Source organism: Eublepharis macularius, chromosome 5 (genome assembly GCF_028583425.1).
Source record: "Eublepharis macularius isolate TG4126 chromosome 5, MPM_Emac_v1.0, whole genome shotgun sequence".
Classification (NCBI taxonomy): domain Eukaryota; kingdom Metazoa; phylum Chordata; class Lepidosauria; order Squamata; family Eublepharidae; genus Eublepharis; species Eublepharis macularius.
Window position 1 is genome coordinate 17,258,354 of NC_072794.1, and position 18,119 is coordinate 17,276,472.

The window sequence follows — 18,119 nt, forward strand, 5'->3', positions numbered from 1 at the left end:
AGACCCAACTCAGATTTCTACAGCCATATAGCACTTAAAAAGTAAATGGCTGTTAAAAAGTAAAAGAAAGCCCAAATGGCCTCAGAATGCCTTCATAGGGGAAGGAGGGGCTCCTCCCTTCCCTTTTAAGCCATTTCCCCATGTCATAATAGCATAGGAGAAGTCTTTTCCCCATTTTTTTCTTTTTCACATGTACAGAATACTCCATTTGGAGAAGAAAAAACAGGGGGGGGGGACTCCCTCCCCTACTATTTTGACAGGGAGAAATGGCTTGATGGGGGAGGAAGGCATTCTGAGGCCATTTAGGGATTCCTTTTTTTAAAAAAAGGCTACTTCCCAGAGCTGCTGTGTAGCTGCAGGATCTCAAGCTCAGCCCAACTCTTTAAAAACCTGCATGTCTAACTTGGCCCTAAGTTGCTTTGAACGAAGCCAAGGGAGAGAAGGGAGATGCCAGGCAGTTTGTGAGCCCTTGCTGCCTCTCCTGAATTCCAGTAAAAGCAAAAGCAGGATTCCAGCATGCAGGAAGCTAGGACTGAGTTGAAAGAAACCCACATTTCTGAGAAAGAACATGCTACTCAATAGAGAGCCTCTTCACAGGCAGCAGCCTGATGGGAGTGGGTGGAGTCAAGCTGTTGGTTGCAAAAGCACAAAGGCAGAAGAGGGTCCGCAAGACTCTCTTTCCTGAGGCAGCTGCTGGAGGGCCACCCCCAACCCAGGTGCATGAGGCAGGGGCTGGCACTGGGCGGGGGCCTGCTGCTGAGGCTCCTCCTCCTCCAGTGGTTGTGAGCCAGCTGCTGGAGGAGGGGCAGCATGTGGTGTCTCCTGGGATGGATGTGGGGCATGTGACTTTTCCATCCCTCACAATCACCCCAGGAACCCAGAGGATGTTGGAGGAACTGCCCATGAGACCCCCCCCCTGGGGCGGTCCACCCCAGTTTCCTCTGAGGCCAGCAGCAGGCCTCTCGCGGCTGTGCAGGAGGAGAGGATGCAGGAGGAAGAGGCAGAGACTGGGGTGGAAGAGCCCACATCTCTGCCCTTTCAGCCTCATCCATCCCCGACTGCCTGGCCGAGAGTGGGACACGGTGTGTCCAGCCAGAGCACCTCACAGGAGGTGCCTCAGGGTGGGCCCGAAAGCACTTCTCCTGGGAAGTGTAGGCCAGCCTGTTACTCTGACATCTGGAAGCACTTCCAGACAACGGAGGATCCCCGAGCAGCCCAGTGCCTGCATTGTAGGCAGCGCGTCAGCCGTGGCAGAGATGCTGTGCATCTCACCGCGTCTGGGATGAGGAACCACATGAAGAGGCACCACCAGGAGGTGCTTCTTCGGGAGGAGAGTTCAAGTGGCGCCACACGGCCACCAGCTAGCCAGAAGGAGGCAGGCTCCTCTGGTGCTCTCCCCCCAAGGGTACCTGCAGGAAAGGGACGCCAAGCCTCTCTCCCGGAGATGCTTGGTATGCAGGGCCCTAGTGTGCCCAGAGAGGGGATCCGGAGGGCGAGCCGGCGCATCACGCGCCACATCGTCAACATGGTAGCGGTGGATGGGAGACCGTTTTCCATAGTAGAAGACTTCGGCTTCTCAGGGCTGCTCCACGATTTCTTTCCCTGGTACGCCGTCCCTGCTCGCACGACGTTGAGCAGATCGGTGGTGCCCTCGTTTTACAGGGCTGCCAGGGACCATGTGAAGGCACAGCTGTCCCGGGTTGCCGGGAGAACTGTGCACTTCACATCCGACATCTGGACCTGCCCAAGTGTGCAGCAAGCGTACCTCTCGCTTACTGCTCACTGATGGGAACCTGAGGCGGTTGTGGGTGGGGGCCGGGGGGAGGTGCCTAGCACAGCTAGCCAGGGAAGGATGGGAGACCGCTGGGCCGGCTAATGCAAGGCCTTGCTTCACGCTGAGGTGCTCGACGTGTCCCACACGGTGGAGAACATCGCTGCCACCTTGAGGAGACAGTTGGAAGAGTGGGTAGGCCAGGGACCCGCCACCGTGGGATGCATGGTGACGGACGGTGGCAAGAACATGAGGGCAGCGGCGCATCTAGTCAGCCGAGAGTGCATCTACTGTGCGGCTCACAAACTTCACCTAGTGGTGAGAGATGCGCTAAGGTTGGGATCCTCGAAGGAACCCCTTGATACCCGGACTCGTGAACTCCAGTTACTGATCCAGAAATGTCGGAGGCTCACGGGTCACTTCTCACGCAGCATGAAAGCCACGCATGAACTGCGCCAGACACAGGTCAGGACAGGTGTGCCAAAGCACGCTCTGATCACTGACATAAGCCTCGCTGGAACTCCACCTGCGCCATGCTTGAGTGCTTGGTGGAGCAGCAGGCCACACTCCACGCGTGGCTCTCCGAGAACTGCGGTGCGAGTCAGGTGGGTGAGTTCAGCCGGGAGGATTGGCTCACCGTCACCCAGACAGTGGAGGTCCTGAAGCCCTTCAAGGACTTCACTGTGGCGGTCTCATCAGACATGGTGACCCTCAGTCTGGTCATTCCCCTGGTGTACACGCTCCAGAGGAATCTGGCCACCCTTGCACACCGGGTCGCACCCCGTGCTGACCTTGTTCCAGCGGTGTGCGCACTGGTGAGAAGGCTGCAGCATGGCATAGCTGCCAGGCTAACTCCTCTCACGCAGGATGAGTCATACATGTTGGCGACCATGTGTTACCCGCGCATAAAGGGCACTTTCACCGAGCGGGATGGGAACCTCACCCAAGCCAGAAACGGGCTCTGCTCTTGGGTGAGGCGCAGGCAGGCCACAAGGGGATGCCTGTCGATAGGGGGGACGTGAGAGGGGCCCTGCCATGCGGGTTCCTCTGACGCCCCCTCTGCTCAGCCCCCCCCCTGCGGCCACCATCGGAGTGCCGATGGATATGGAGCTGCTCCGGTGGGCCCTCGTCCCCTCTGGGGTTGTGAGGACCGTGAGAGAGGATCCAGTGGAGGCAATGGTCAGGGACTACCTCGCGGAGCCCTGCGAGTCGCTCTCCACTGATCCGCTCAGCTACTGGGCCAAGAAGGAGTCGGTCTGGCCGGACCTCTCCCTCGAGGTGCAGTGGCTGCTCTCATGCCCTCTGACGAGCGTGGAGAGCGAGCGCGTCTTTTCTCATGCGGGCGACATTGTCGGCCCACATCGCACTCACCTTCTCCCATGGAGAGTCAAGCAGTTGACCTTCCTGAAGGTCAACTCTTGCCTCTTCGATTCTCAGGACTGGACTTCCAGAGTGACTGAGGTGAGCCCAACTTGTGGCCTGCATCCTCTGCGAGTCCAAACCTTTGGAATCGTGCTCTCCCCTGCATAAAACCCTGTAGACGCAGTTAAAACTGGCCGGTAGAGGGAGGGTGGTTAGGAACCAGTGGCAAAGGGAATCCACCCAGCAATTTGAAAGCCCCCCCCCAAGGGAATTCAAAACATCTCCCAGCACTGAGACAGACCCTGTGGGACCAAATTTATTCTGAAAAACAATGCCCCAGAAACATGGATTGCCACTGGAGGGAAAAATAGGTTAGATAGGGATTGCTTAGGTGGGGATTAGGGAATGGGAAACTGTCAGATCCTTCTGTTTGGAATGTTTAAAATGTTTTTCAGTGTTGAAGTTTTTTACAAAAGAAAAAAACCCAAAAAAAGTTGAAATGTTTGTTAAGAGTTCCAATTTTCTTTAAAAAAAGAAAAAAAACCCAAAAAAAGTTGAAACGTTTGTTGAGAGTTGTATTTTTCTTTAAAAAAATGAAAAAAACCCAAAAGTTGAAATGTTTGTTAAGAGTTGAAATTTTTGTTTTTTTTTAAAAAAGAAAAAAACCCCAAAAATTGTAATGTTGCTGTTTGGTTTGCTTGGGGGGTGGTTGAAGAGGGGAGAGTTGGGGATGGGCACCAGCCAATTATGATGTCTCGCAGATGTTTCCAGCTACATGCTGAGGGCTGGTGTGTGTGGGGGGGGGGAACTCTGCGACACTGCTCCACAAATACCAGTGGTCTGTGCCTTGGCAGTGCCAGCTCCAGCTTTGTGTTGCTGAACTAAAAGCATAGCCCAAGGAAATGACATTGGTTCTGCTGGGACTTGTTGCAGTGGTTTCCCCCAATTAAGTCTGGTGATGGAGGGGTGGTTGACAGATGGGCTCACGCGCCTAGAAATAAAGAAATTGTGAAAGAGAAGAAGTCTTTTTGTGTTTTGTTGTTATGGAGGACTGGTGTCGAGGGGATGAGCAAATTAGTATTTTATTTCATGATAGTTGTGTTATTTTCCGACTAAGAGTCTAAGACAATGCTGTCCTGCCTGTGGGTGTGCTCTGCTGCCATGTTGCCTACATCTGTCCAAGACAGAAAGTGGTTTTGACCCATTTTGCCCCCCCCCCCCCGCTGTGCAACCCACTGTCTCATCTGGAATAGCACTGAGACCTCTCTTTCTCTAAGAAAGGCACAGTATGACAGTTTTTGGTCAAATATGTGACTGAACACAAATTGGAAACTGGGGTGCACTGCATGTCTTTCTCCATGAATGTGTTATGTTCCTGATAAGAAAGATATCTTTCTTTATCTAAGGTGGGAGCACCTCCCAATTCTTCCTCTTTTCCTGTCTCCACTGAGATTCTCTCTTGCTTTGTAATGTCCAAAAGAAGAGGTTGCATTGGCATCTCTCCCTTCCAGTTGGGAATACATCCAAGCAGCCACAGTGCTGAACTACTCGGCCACAGTACAGGAAAAGTAATGCTTTAGACTATGATTCTTTCTTTCTTCTGCAAGAAAATGCTGTGAATGGAATTTACCTCAATAAACTGTAAGCTCTATCTTTTCTACAATTCATTTGCTGGAAGATTAATAACTGCATGTTGGAGGAAACACTTCTGGCTGAGAAATATAAACAACTATTTCTAATAGTTCTTCTTCCTCCCTGTCCTCACTCAGAATACCCTTTCTAATAGAGCCAAACTAGTCATTCCTCTTTTGGGGGGACAGGTGGTGTAGTATATATGGAATCACAGTCAATTGTGCCATGATTTTGGAACTTTGGATTTTGGATTATGGAATGGATTAGGCAAACCACTTGGCACACAACCAGTGGTCCTGCTAAGCCACTCTACACATGCTCAGAGGCTTCTACCAGTCAACACCTCACCACATAGCAGGACTCTTGGAATGCAAGGGAATTCTAGTCCAGTCTCAAGCACTTGATTTTATCTCACATATCAAAAAGGCTTGGACATATGAGGGTAGCCCATAGTGGCTTGGGGCCCTGTTAAAAAGAGGCCTCATCTCTTCCCATTTAGGACTCAGTCTCTAGAAAGATTTGGTCATGGTGCTCTTGGCCTGAATACCAGAGGCATTTAGGCAAAGAGGGAAATCAACCAGTTTAGGGTTAGAAAATGGGGCTGTGGGAGTTCCACGCATGTGCTAAATCAGCCAGCAGCTCTACTCCGACCTCTCCTCTGCACTAAAGATTTATAGCTTAAAAGAATGTAAATAGGGCAACTCCAGCAAGCCAAAACTAGATAAGAGTGGAAGGAGAATTAGAAGTGACTCATCTCCAAGCCTGAAATTCAGTAAGACGCTCTTATTTACAACCCTCCTGTGAGGAAACGCCCGGGAGCTGCAAATAGCTTAATCATACCCTCCTAATTAGCCAGCAGAGATGGCGAAAAACATAAGGGAACTCTCAGAACAAATAACAAGCCTTCAGAATACAGTACTAGAATTCCAAAGCAAATTAAGTGAAGAAATTAAGTCTATTAAGGAAGATGTTGCAAAAGTTGGAAAGGAAATAGCAGGAATTAAGCAAACAGCTCTCTCTGCAAAAGGGCTTGCTATAGAGAATGAGCAGAGGATTGCTCAACTAAACTGGCAGATTAATGAACTGTCTGACCGTAACAGAAGGGCTAATTTAATATTGGCAGGGATTTCTGAAGAGATTTCTGCCAAAAGCCTAGAAGAAACACTCAGAGAATGGCTGGGAGACAATGGAATAAATGTTACACCCGAGGATATAGAGAGAGCACATCACTTGCAAAGTAGGAGGAGGGGAGGGGCCCCTCGCGATGTTATCATCAAATTTTCAAGAGAAAAACTACAACAACAAATATATAAAGAACTAAGAAAGAACAGGGACTTGAATTTCAGAGGGAGAAGAGTCTGGGTGAGACAGGACTTTTGCCAGGAAACGCTAAAGGGAAAGAGCTTAATGCAACCCTATGCTCAAAAGTTATATGCAAACAATGTAAAGTTTACATGGGGATATCCATCCTTAATAATTATATTTAAGGAGGGAAAAAGACTTATGGCACGAAATACTAATGAAGTGAAGAAACTACTTAATCAGCTGGGAATTGAAACAGAAGATTTGGGAGAGCAAGAAATGGAAGAAGCAGCAGCAGATGAAGAAACAGCAGCCCACGAGGACCCAGGTGAAGGAGGATCAGCAAGGGGTGAAAAAAGGCCCAGGACAAATTCACAAGATGGATCTGCCTAAAAGGGAAGTATACAAGAGTTTAATGAGCTAATGATTCATTTTTAAGAGTAAAAGGAGAGGGAGGAGATGTGTGTTACTCTATGAGGTGGAGAGAGGGGAGGATTTACTCTCCCCAAAAGACTTCTCAGCCACAGGGAGGGGAGGGGAAAGGGAGGGATGGGTTAGCCCACTACACAAAATACCCACAGCCACAGAGCTTAAAGATTCAAAACCATAAGGAGTATGGATAGGGTAATAAGGTTACTTTCACTGAATGTCAATGGTTTAACTTCGGACCTTAAGAGATATAAGATATCTAAACTGGCAAGAGACTAAAAGATTGATATAATATGCCTGCAGGAAACACATAAGTCAAAAAATGACAGAAAGCCGCTCTTAAATGATCCAGCCTGGGAGGTTTTAGTAGAAGCTAGGAATGACACCAAAAGGAAAGGAGTAGCAGTCCTGATCCACAAGAAACATAAAGTGGAGGAAGTGGATAAAATAGTAAATAGAGAAGGTAGATACTTATTAATGAAATTTAAACTGGAAGGTATATGGTATACAATAGTAAATATCTATGCCTTAAACAAGGGGCAAAAGAAGTTTTTATGTAGAATATTTAATAAAACCAAACAATTATCAGTGGGGGAAATTATTATAGCAGGGGATTTAAACTTAGACATCACAAAAGGTAAAATAATTAACTTAGGAGATTGGGGACTGACAGAGGCGTATGAGCTTATGCGCTTGCAACCCAAACCCACCCACATATCCAGCAGGCACAAAACAGCATCATGTATAGATTACATAATCCTGCAAAGGAGGTGATAAGGGGCCACTGTATAAAAAAAGAAAAAATTATAAAAAGAGAGTGGCACTCAAAAAGACAACTCAAAATCCAGGAATTAGAGAGGCTACAAAGCAAACAAACGAATAAATATGACCCCAGGCTACAGACCCAAATTATGGAACTTAAAAAACAATTAGAAGCCTTAGACCTAGCAACAATATGGAAAAGGGAAGTTATGGTGAGGAACGAATTCCAAAGAAATAGCATTAATTCAGCAAAAAGGCTGGCTAACTATTTGAAAAATAGGAAGGAAAGACAAAGAGTTAAAAGTATAAAAGTTAACAGTAAAATAACACAAAATCCTAAAGAAATTATGGAGGCTTTTGAGTCTTTCTACAAAAATTTATGTAAGAAGGAGGACATAGTAGAATTTGTGGAAGAAATCAATGCAGGAGTAAAGGAGACTGAGAAAGCTAAATTGGAAGAGGAAATTTCAATACAAGAGATAAAAGATGTAATAAAAGAATTTTAAAAAGGTAAATCCCCAGGCCTAGATGGGTTTACAGGGGAATTTTACAAGGAAATGGCAGCAATTCTAGCCCCAGAACTACAGAAGGTGTTCAATGAAGTCCTGAAGGGTAAGAATGCTCCAGATTCATGGAGACAAACTGAGATAATAGTAATTTTAAAACTACAGAAAGATCCTGAAGAGGTAGGCTCATACAGGCTTATAAGTCTCCTTAATCAAGACTATAAGATTTTTGCAAAAATACTGGCAAATAGACTAAAGAAGATTATTCCAAATGTAATAAACGAAGACCAGTATGGTTTTGTAAAAGATAGGAATATAGCCCACCCTATTAGAAATATAATTAATGTCTTACATCATGGCCAGCGGAAAAAACTGGCCCTTCTAAAATTGGATATATTTAAAGCCTTTGATACCCTTTCCCAAGAATACCTATGGCAAATCATGAGTAAGTACGGGATAGATAATAACTATTTAAAAGCAATCCAGGAAATATATAGAGAAGGAACAGCAGTGGTGAAGGTAAATAACGATCACTCACAAGCCTTTCAGATTCAGAGAGGAGTACGTCAGGGATGCCCACTCTCACCACTCTTATTCATTATGGCAATAGAACAGCTAGCAGAAAGGATAAGGGATAGTGTTAGGACAGAAGGATATAAGATAAAGAAAGAAGTAATGAAAATCAACCTATTTGCTGATGACATTATAGTTATCATGACAAACCCTAAAGAAGGGATAAAGGAAATAAAGATTATATTAGAGGATTTTGAAGGGAGCTCTGGGCTAAGGGTCAATATGACCAAATCGGAAATTATTTACCTTAATGTGAACAATGCTGAAAAGAAAGAGATAAAATCACAAACATAGGGTTGGGAACTAAAAAATTTAAATATCTAGGAATAATTTTACAAAAGAATATTAACAGAATACCAGAGGACAATTATAACAAGATTTGGAGGAAGATAGAGAAGGACATGAAAAAGTGGAGAGACAAAACTTTAGGCATCTCCTCCAGAATTAGAAGCGTTAAAATGTTTTGGGTGCCTAAGTTAGCGTATTTATTCCAGACGATACCTTTAGGACTTAGCACAAAAAAGATAGAAAACTGGAACAGAAGAATAAGGCAGTGGATGTTTGGTAGTAAAAAATGGAGGATTCAAAAAAGGCTGGTATATAGTCACAGAACAGAATTGGGCTGGGGAGCCCCAGACCTGAACAGTTATTATGAAGCCTTTCAACTAACGTTTTTACTAGAGATAGGGGAAGGAAGAGATCAGAAATGGGTGAGATTCGAAAACGAGATTAACAACAATATAGGAAGCTTTGGTATTTTCTCAAAAGTCATAAATAAAGATTTACAATCAACTATAGGGCCCAGGTGCTCAACATTAGAAGTATGGAGGAAATGGCAACCTTTATGGTTAAGGAGACCTTCAAGATAGGCACCGCTAGAGGCTATGTACAATGAGATGAGAGAAACTAAATGGTGGGAAATCTTAAGAGAGAAAGGATATTATAGACTGGGTGATATGTACAGAGGAGGAACCCTAAAAACCCTACAGGACATAGTAGAAGAGATAGGAAAGAAATACTGGTGGAGATCCACGCATGCGCTAGTTACGAGAAGACGTGCCTCTGACCTGCTCCACCAAGTTAAAAGATTTATGGCCCTAAAGGGATACTAAAAGGTAATAAATCGCTCGGGAGAGTTAAAAGGGTGCCTCTGATAAAGAGGAGGCAAGAAAGATAGCTGGAACGCTAAAGGGAAAGTAAAAATAACTTAGAGAAAACAGCAGCTGGGCGTGCGACCAGAGTTTCCTGCTGCAAGCTAATTATAGCTATATACGGACTAAACAACTAAATCATGGCTCGCAACATCCGAAAGTTGTCAGAACAGCTAACTAAATTTGAAGATAGAGTGACAAAAGACCTAGAAACCTTGAAAAAAGATACTGAACGGATAGCACAGGAGATGGGCGCAGTGAAGGAGATGGCTGAAGACGCAAAGAAAAAAGCCGACGCTAATGAGAAAAGGATAAATGAGTTGGAAAAGAACTTAGCAAGGCAGTCAGATCGTCAAAGACGGAGGAACATGATTATATCTGGTATTAGTGAAGAGATAACACCAAGGCAATTAGAAGAAGTACTTTGTCAGTGGTTCAAAGAAAATGGCACCCAGGTGGAGCAGGAGGAGATTGAAAGAGCGCATAGGCTGTTTAGAAAACAAAGAGGAGGAGAACCCAGACAGGTGATAATTGCTTTTGCAAGAGAAAAATTAAAAGATGAAGTCTTTAAAGTCCTTAGGAGGGTTAAGGACCTGAAGTTCAAAGGAAATAAAAGTTTTGTGAGCCATGATTTCAGTCAGGGTACATTGCAGGAAAAAAGGTTGCTGAAGCCTTATGCACAAAGACTCTATAATGAAGGAATTGACTTTACATGGGGTTACCCAATAACCCTGATTGTGTTCTGAGATGGTAAGAGATATAGAGCCAGGAACCCAACAGAGGCAATTAAAATGCTTAACGAGATGGGGCTGGACGCCAGCAATTTGGAAGAGGATGATATGGACCAGGAGAGTAACGCAGACGCTGGGGAAGGATCATCAAGGTCAAGCAGCTCCAAGCGGCCAAGAATTAACTCCCGAGACGAAAGAAGTTAAAGGGAAGTAACCACCCTATTTGGGCCAAATCTAACTAATGCTATAGAAGAATGAGGTGGGGGAGGGGAGAGGATGCGGGATCTCCAGAATGTGGAGAGAAGGGGTGGAAAACCACAGAAGAAATTCTCTTTCACAAGGGAGGGGGGATGGGATTGGGGAAATAACAGAATAAAGGCTAATAAACTTCGGCTACGGGGGCGGGGTATGAAGTCATCCAAGGATCATGGCTAGATCAATTAAAATACTTTCACTGAATGTGAATGGCTTATCCTCAAATCTTAAGCGATATAGTCTAGGTAAAATGGCAAGAGAAGAAGCTATTAACCTAATGTGTATCCAGGAAACATACAAAGCTAAAAGGGATTCAAGATCACTTCTTAATAATCCAGGGTGGATAACCCTTGCTGAATCTAGAGGGACCAATAAAGCAAGGGTGGTAGCAATATTAGCTACTAAAAATTTGAATGTAGAGGTAGTAGATAAGCTGGAAGATAAAGATGGTAGATATGTATTAGTTAGAGGTAAAATAAATAAAACATACTTTACAATCCTAAACTTATATGCACCCAATAGAGGTCAAAAGGGTTTTTTAAATAAAGTAATTAAAAAGGCTAAAAAATTTGCTCAAGAAGACTTAATAGTAACAGGAGATTTTAATATGGATATCATAAAATATGGGGAAAGTACCGTAGATAAATGGGGATTAAAGGCAGTATATGATGCATGTGGTCAAAAACCCACTCCTACCTTCTTCTCAAATAGGTTTAGAACTTATTCCTGTATAGATTTCATTCTAGTTAAGGAATCAAGAACACTCTCTGTTGAAGCGGTTCGGACTTACCCAATTTGGATTTCAGACCATGCCCCAATAAGGGTGGAGGTGGACTTGAATATGGATCGGAGCATGAGACCTTGGAGATATAACAACTTAGTAATGGCAAAAAAAGAGGACAAGGATTATATAGGAAAGCAGATTAAATTATACTTTAAGGAAAACCGGAATACAGTAGCTACCAACACCCTGTGGGATGCAGCGAAACCAGTAATAAGAGGTTATTGTATAAGGAAAGAAATAGATATCAAAAGGGAGTGGTACCAAAACAGACAAAGGGAGATTCAGGAATTGGAAATGCTTCAACAACAACAAATGAGGAGGTACAACCCACAGGTGCAGATCCAAATAAAAGAATTACAAAAGGAATTAGATAAGCTAGATGCCATAACATTATGGAAAAAGGAAACATTAATTAAAAATGAATATTGGAGAAGTAGTATAAAATCAACCCAAAGACTAGTCAAATATCTAAGGAATAGAAAAGAGAAACAAAGTGTGAAGAAAATAAGAGAAGGACCCAACATATTGAGGGACCCGAAAGAAATTAGGGAGGCTTTCGCAAGATTCTATCAAAATTTATATGCAGGAAAGAGAATGGCAAAGTTTGAGGAAAAAATACAGTCTATAGTTACACAGGAAGATAGACTAAAGTTAGAAAAGGATATAACAGTACAGGAAATAGTTGAGGTAATTAAAGAACTAAAAAGGGGGAAGTCTCCGGGGCAAGATGGTTTCACTGCAGAGTTTTATAAGGAAATGGTAGGAGTATTAGCACCTGAACTTCAGATACTTTTTAATGCTATAATGAAGGGGGAACAAGCCCCAAACTCATGGAGAAAGGTGGAAATAGTGGTGATCCCTAAGCCTCAAAAAGACCCAGAAGTAATTACGTCATATAGGCCAATTAGCCTATTGAATAGGCCAATTAGCCTATTGATTTTTGTTAAAATACTAGCAAATAGATTAAAAGAAGTGATACCAAAAATAGTGAAGGGAGATCAATATGGGTTTATTAAGGGAAGGAATATAGGCCATCCAATTAGAAACATCCTCAATATAATAGAACATGGCCAGAGAAAAAAGCTTGGCCTTCTTAAGCTAGATGTGTATAAGGCCTTTGACACGCTCTCACATGAATATATTTGGAAGATTATGGACGGATATGGGATAGGGGAAAACTTTAAGTATGTTATACAAGAAGTATATAAAGGAGGGAAGGCAGTAGTAAGAGTGAATGGAGAGCATTCAAAGGAATTTAGTACACAGAGAGGAGTAAGGCAGGGATGCCCCCTTTCCCCATATCTTTTTATAATGGGTATGGAGATGCTAGCAGATAGGATAAGAAACAATGGTAGAATAGATGGATATTGTATTGGGAAAGAAGAGCTAAAGATTAATCTGTTCGCTGATGACATAATGGTAACACTGACAAACCCTAAAGAGGGAATTAGAGAAATAAGAACCATATTGGATGACTTTGAAGCATATTCAGGACTGAAGGTGAATATGGATAAATCCGAAATTATGTACTTCAATGTTGATAAGGCAGAGAGGAGAGAAATAGCAAGGATGACAGGAATGGGACGAGGAGTAAAGAAAATAAAATATTTAGGGATCGAGATCTGGAAAAATTTGAGTAAAACAGGAGAAGGGAACTTTAAAAAGGTTTGGAAGAAGATTAGTAAGGACATGATAAGATGGGCCAATAAGAACTTGAGTATTTCAAACAAAATTAGAGTGGTTAAGATGTTTTTAATCTCGAAAATGATGTACTTATTTCAAACACTCCCAATAGAGTTGAATATAAAACAGCTAGAAAAATGGAATGGGGCAATTAGAGACTGGATCTTTGGAAGTAAAAAATCCAGAGTTCAACAGAAGTTCATATATAACCCGCAGAACATAATGGGGTGGGGTATACCTAACATAATAAATTATTATGAAGCCTTCAATATTAAAGCACTTACAGATATAGAACAGGATGTAGACCAGAAATGGGTTAGATTGGAAAATGAGCTAAACCAGGGAGTAGGGAGGTTTGGTATTTTTACAAGAGAGGTGAACAAGGAATATGTCAAAGCAAGGGGGCCTAGGAAAACAGTACTGAAGGTTTGGAAGAAATGGCAACCGATTTGGTTAAGTAAACCTTCCGATTGGGCACCAATAGAAAGCTTATACGAGGAAGCCAATGACCCGCATTGGTGGGAAGTACTTAAAGAAAAAGGCTCTACTAGAGTAAGGGACATGTATGATGAAGGAGGTCAACTTAAACCCCTGCAAAAGATAACAGAGACAATAGGAAAACAATACTGGTTGAAATTGACGGGATTATATAGTGTCATAAGAAAGCAACAGCAAAAGGGGGAAAGGTGCTTGGAGGAAATTGCAGAAGTATTGTATAAAGAGAGGAGGAAGACAAGTAAAGGGCTAGTTGGTAAGATATATAAAACAATGACCACCAACGAGGACTCAATAATTAAAAGTCTTCAGGAGAAATGGCATAGAGAAGGGCTGACCTCAGAAATAACTTTAAAAAAATTAATGGCAGGGGTGAAAAAGATTAAAATGGATAAGTTTAGAGAAATGGAGCTGAAATATTTCACGAAATGGTATAGGACACCAGCCCAATTAGCCAATATGGTACAGGGGATGAGTTTGAACTGTTGGCACTGTAACCAGGCTAAAGGCTGGTATTCGCATATGTGGTGGGAATGTGCTAAACTGCAGACATTTTGGAAGAAAGTAGTGGATAGGATAAAAGATAAGATAGGGGTATCAATACCAATAGATAACAATCTAATGACACTGGGTACCCTAAAGACGGAGAAAATAGAGAGTAAATATCAAGAGGTCCTCAAAGCTATGGTATTAGCTGGGAAAACGGTGATAGTATTGGGATGGAAAAATGAGAACAAATGGACTATGGAGAATTGGAACAACTATCTTTTTGAATTTGTACAATCAGATATTGTGGCTTTATCTACTGAAGAGAAGACCTGGGAGGAAAAGAAGAGTTCGATTAATAAGAAGTGGTCACCTTATTTTGACAGGATCATGGAGGAAGAAGCCAAGAAGGATATTAATTGGAAACTTTGGACCTTGTGCCCGTGGCTGAAGCAATGACCGAAGAAGATTAGGGGAGGGAAGGGAGGGAGGGGAGGGTAAGGAAAAAAAGAAACCTGTATAACAATACCGGGAAGTTTACTTTGTAAAAATTTGTGTTAAAATAAAAGGAACAGGTATTTAAAAAAAAAAGGAAAGAAATACTGGTTAAAAATAATAGGTCTCTATAATAGGGTTAAAACAATCAATGGAAAAGAGGAAATATGGACAGATGAACCAATGGAAGAAATATATAAACAAATGCAAGAGTCAAAACAGGGTCTAGCAGGAAGAATTTATAGGAGAATGATATCAAATAAAGACAAGACAATAGGATATTTACAAAAAACTTGGAGTAAGGAGGGTCAGATATCAGAAAAGACAGCAGGCAAAATCATGAAAGGTCTAGAGGAAATCAAAGTGATGAAATTTAATGAGTTGGAAGATAATTTTTTTACAAAATGGTATAAAACACCAGCACAATTAGCGAATATGATTTCGGGACTAAGCCCTATGTGCTGGCACTGTAGGCAGTCTAAAGGGTGGTATTCCCACATGTGGTGGGAATGCCAAGAGGTTACGGTTTTCTTGACAAAAATATTAAAAATTATAGGTAGGATATGCAGAGTATCTTTAACTATAGACTTTAACCTAATGGTAATGAGCATAACAGGGAACCCGATAGTAAATAAGGGGGACCAAGCCACCTTTAGGGCTATGTTATTAGCAAGTGAAGCAGTTATTGCGCTGGGTTGGAAGGATAAAAGTAAATGGACTGTAGAAATCTGGCACAACTATCTGTTTGAATTCATACAGTTGGATATCGTCGAGAGGATGCGCCAGAAAACTACATGGCAAGAAAAGAACGAAGAAATAAGGAGTAGATGAAAGACCTACCTAGAGTGGATATCAACGGAAGGAAGAAAAGACATTTGGTGGAAGATTCAGACTCTGTGCCCGTGGCTGGGGATAAAAGACTAGAGACTATAAGGGACGGGGGAGGAGGTAGTGGGGAGGAAGGGGGGGGGAAAGGCAATGTGAAATGATATACGAACAATGTAAGTTGCATATGCAACAGATGCTAAAAACCCAAATAAAAAGATATTAAAAAAAAAAAAACATGGGGCTGTGGTGACCTGAGTTCATATCCCCACCCTGCCAAGGAGCATATGGTTGAACTTGGTTAACCTGTTTTCTTTCAATCTAAGTTTCCTTACAAGGTTGTTGTGAAGATAAAATGTAGAAAACTAACTATACTGCCTTACATCACTGAAAGAGACTTGAGATTTGATATCTACAGTGTGAGATGTGAATGAAGTTATCAGTGTTCAGGACTTTTCTATTGAGGCTCCAGTCTGTGGCATGAAGAGGTAAGGGGAGCTCCCTCCTTAGAGATCTATAGGACATGCTGCTCAGCCTGTTTGCCAAGGCTTTTGCAGGGGGTGGGGATTGAATGATAATATTCTTTTAAGGAGGGGAGGGAGGGATTTTTTAAGGAAGGGAGGGTAGTCATTATTTTATTTAGATTTTAGCTGTAAATATTTTTAATCAATTGCTGTAAGTTACCTTCAACCATGAGAAGAGATGGGGTAAAATATTTGAATAAATAAATAATAATCTAGCTCTGAGGTTATGGGTATTGGAGCATGGTTTTGCATGGTCTGATCAGATGCCTGCACATAGGGAGCCTGCTTCCCTAGATAAGAAAAAGCATTTTTCACAGTCATGCTCATCTGCTTCTCCAACAGGAGACTAAGATCCTGCAGAACTCCCAAGATCTTACTGCAGTTTTTCAGTGATCAACCCAATTAAAAGCTGACCCAGTCAGGCAGCATCTTCTCTGTAGTCTCCCTCTGACATTGTTCTCCCTCTGACTCCGGCCCAGTAGAGAGACAGTAGCAGCTGGTGGCTTGTTCAGAGTAATCAACGTATTAATGAGGACCACTCACTCCAAATGTCTTAACAATCTCATTAAGGGGACTCGCATCTATATTAAACAGCATGAGAACACATGAGTGGTCCAGGTGAAGATTAATGGAATACTTAAGTTTCCCAGCAAGGCATAGACCCATTGCAGATTAAATTAACACCCAAAATGTAAATATCAGCCGAAAAAACCACTCTAGATAAAAGGAGAGGGCTCACAGATTTCTCTTTAATGGCAACAATCCTGTGGGATTTAGAACAGAGACAAAAGTTTGTGTTGTAAATCAGGAAAAGTTGCCAGGAGACTTGGAAAACAGCTTGCTCCATGCTGCGATGGAAGCCCAGAGAGGAACTCAAGTCTGGCCCCTTCAACTCTTAAATTTTCTGAGGATCTAACTACTAACATCTACGAAGAGAAATTTTCTACTGTGAAAAGAGACTGACTTACTAACGGTGAGAATAAACTTTTCCAACGGATGAGAAAAGAGGTGAAAATTGACAAAATCTTAAAAGAAGTCAAAATATTTAATTAAACAGGAAAGATTATTTTATGAATAAGGGCCCAAGAAAATGTTATGCATTTTTCCCTATAACTGACACAAACGTGGAAATTCGAGCCAGCCTCGACTGTGGCTGCTGTGATAATTAGAGAGTGTGGAATATAAACAATGATATGTAAAGAATTCCTGCTGGAAGTTTACAAGGCCACTAGAGTTCAACTTCAGCTTCTGAACTTTGGTTTTGTCATAGAGGGAGCCAAGAGACTGTGGAATCTTGTAGATAGAATCTTGTAAGAGAGACAATTAACAGAATTTTATATTTAAATTGTTTACTAGAGAGGTTTGTTATGCTGGACATTAAGTTATAACATCTACCAGGAAAAGGATAGGATCAGCACATATTTCCCTCTGAGAAAATAATTACACCAAAAATTATTTGAACAAACAAACTCTAAATTGGAATCCCTTTAAGATAAAATGGAGTTAAGATTTTCAAAATCTGAAGATAGATTTTCAAAACTTGAAGAAAATTTTAGAAAACTAAAAGAGGAAATGGTGCTACAAACCAATAAACTGGATGACTCCTAAAAAATATAACTCCTCAAGTCAGACTGCTGATACAATACAGGTTCTGGAGTGTAAAACTGAGGTAACAAATCAAGAATTAACCATTGTTTTCCCACTTCGAGTTTACCCAAATCTTTTTCAGGTACACACTCCTAGTTATTTTTGTTTCAGACAATACCAATATTGACATCTGATATTCCATTTAAACAATGGCAGAAGGATAGATTCTAATTTGTGTGGCAAGGAAGAAACCACATGTTAAATATAAAATATTGCAAGTTGCAAAGGAAAGATGGGGTTTATGCTTACCCAGTTTAAATCTATATTTTGATGCTTGCTGTTTGGTTTGGTTGAAAGATTGGTTAATGTTGAGAAATAAAAGGGTTTTGGAGTTGGAGGGCCATGACCAAAAATTCGGGTGGCGTGCATATTTGTGGTATGATAAAGTTAAAGTTAATGTGGATTTTAAAAATCATTATGTTAGACGTGCCATTTTGAGAACATGGAATAAAGATTCATTTCTGTTCCTGCTACCTTCTTTATAAAAGGTGTCATGTCAGGGAATAATAATATGTAGAAGGAAGAATATGTAGAAGGAAGAATAACATATAGAAGGAATAAAAATGATGATGATGATAAAAAAGAGCACACGGTAGGGAAGGAGGAGGGGATGTGTGTTTGCACAGAAGATCACTTGATGAACAACAGTTACAGGTAAGTGCAACCCTGTTTTCATTGTTGTGTCCCACATGGTGCAGTCCCACAT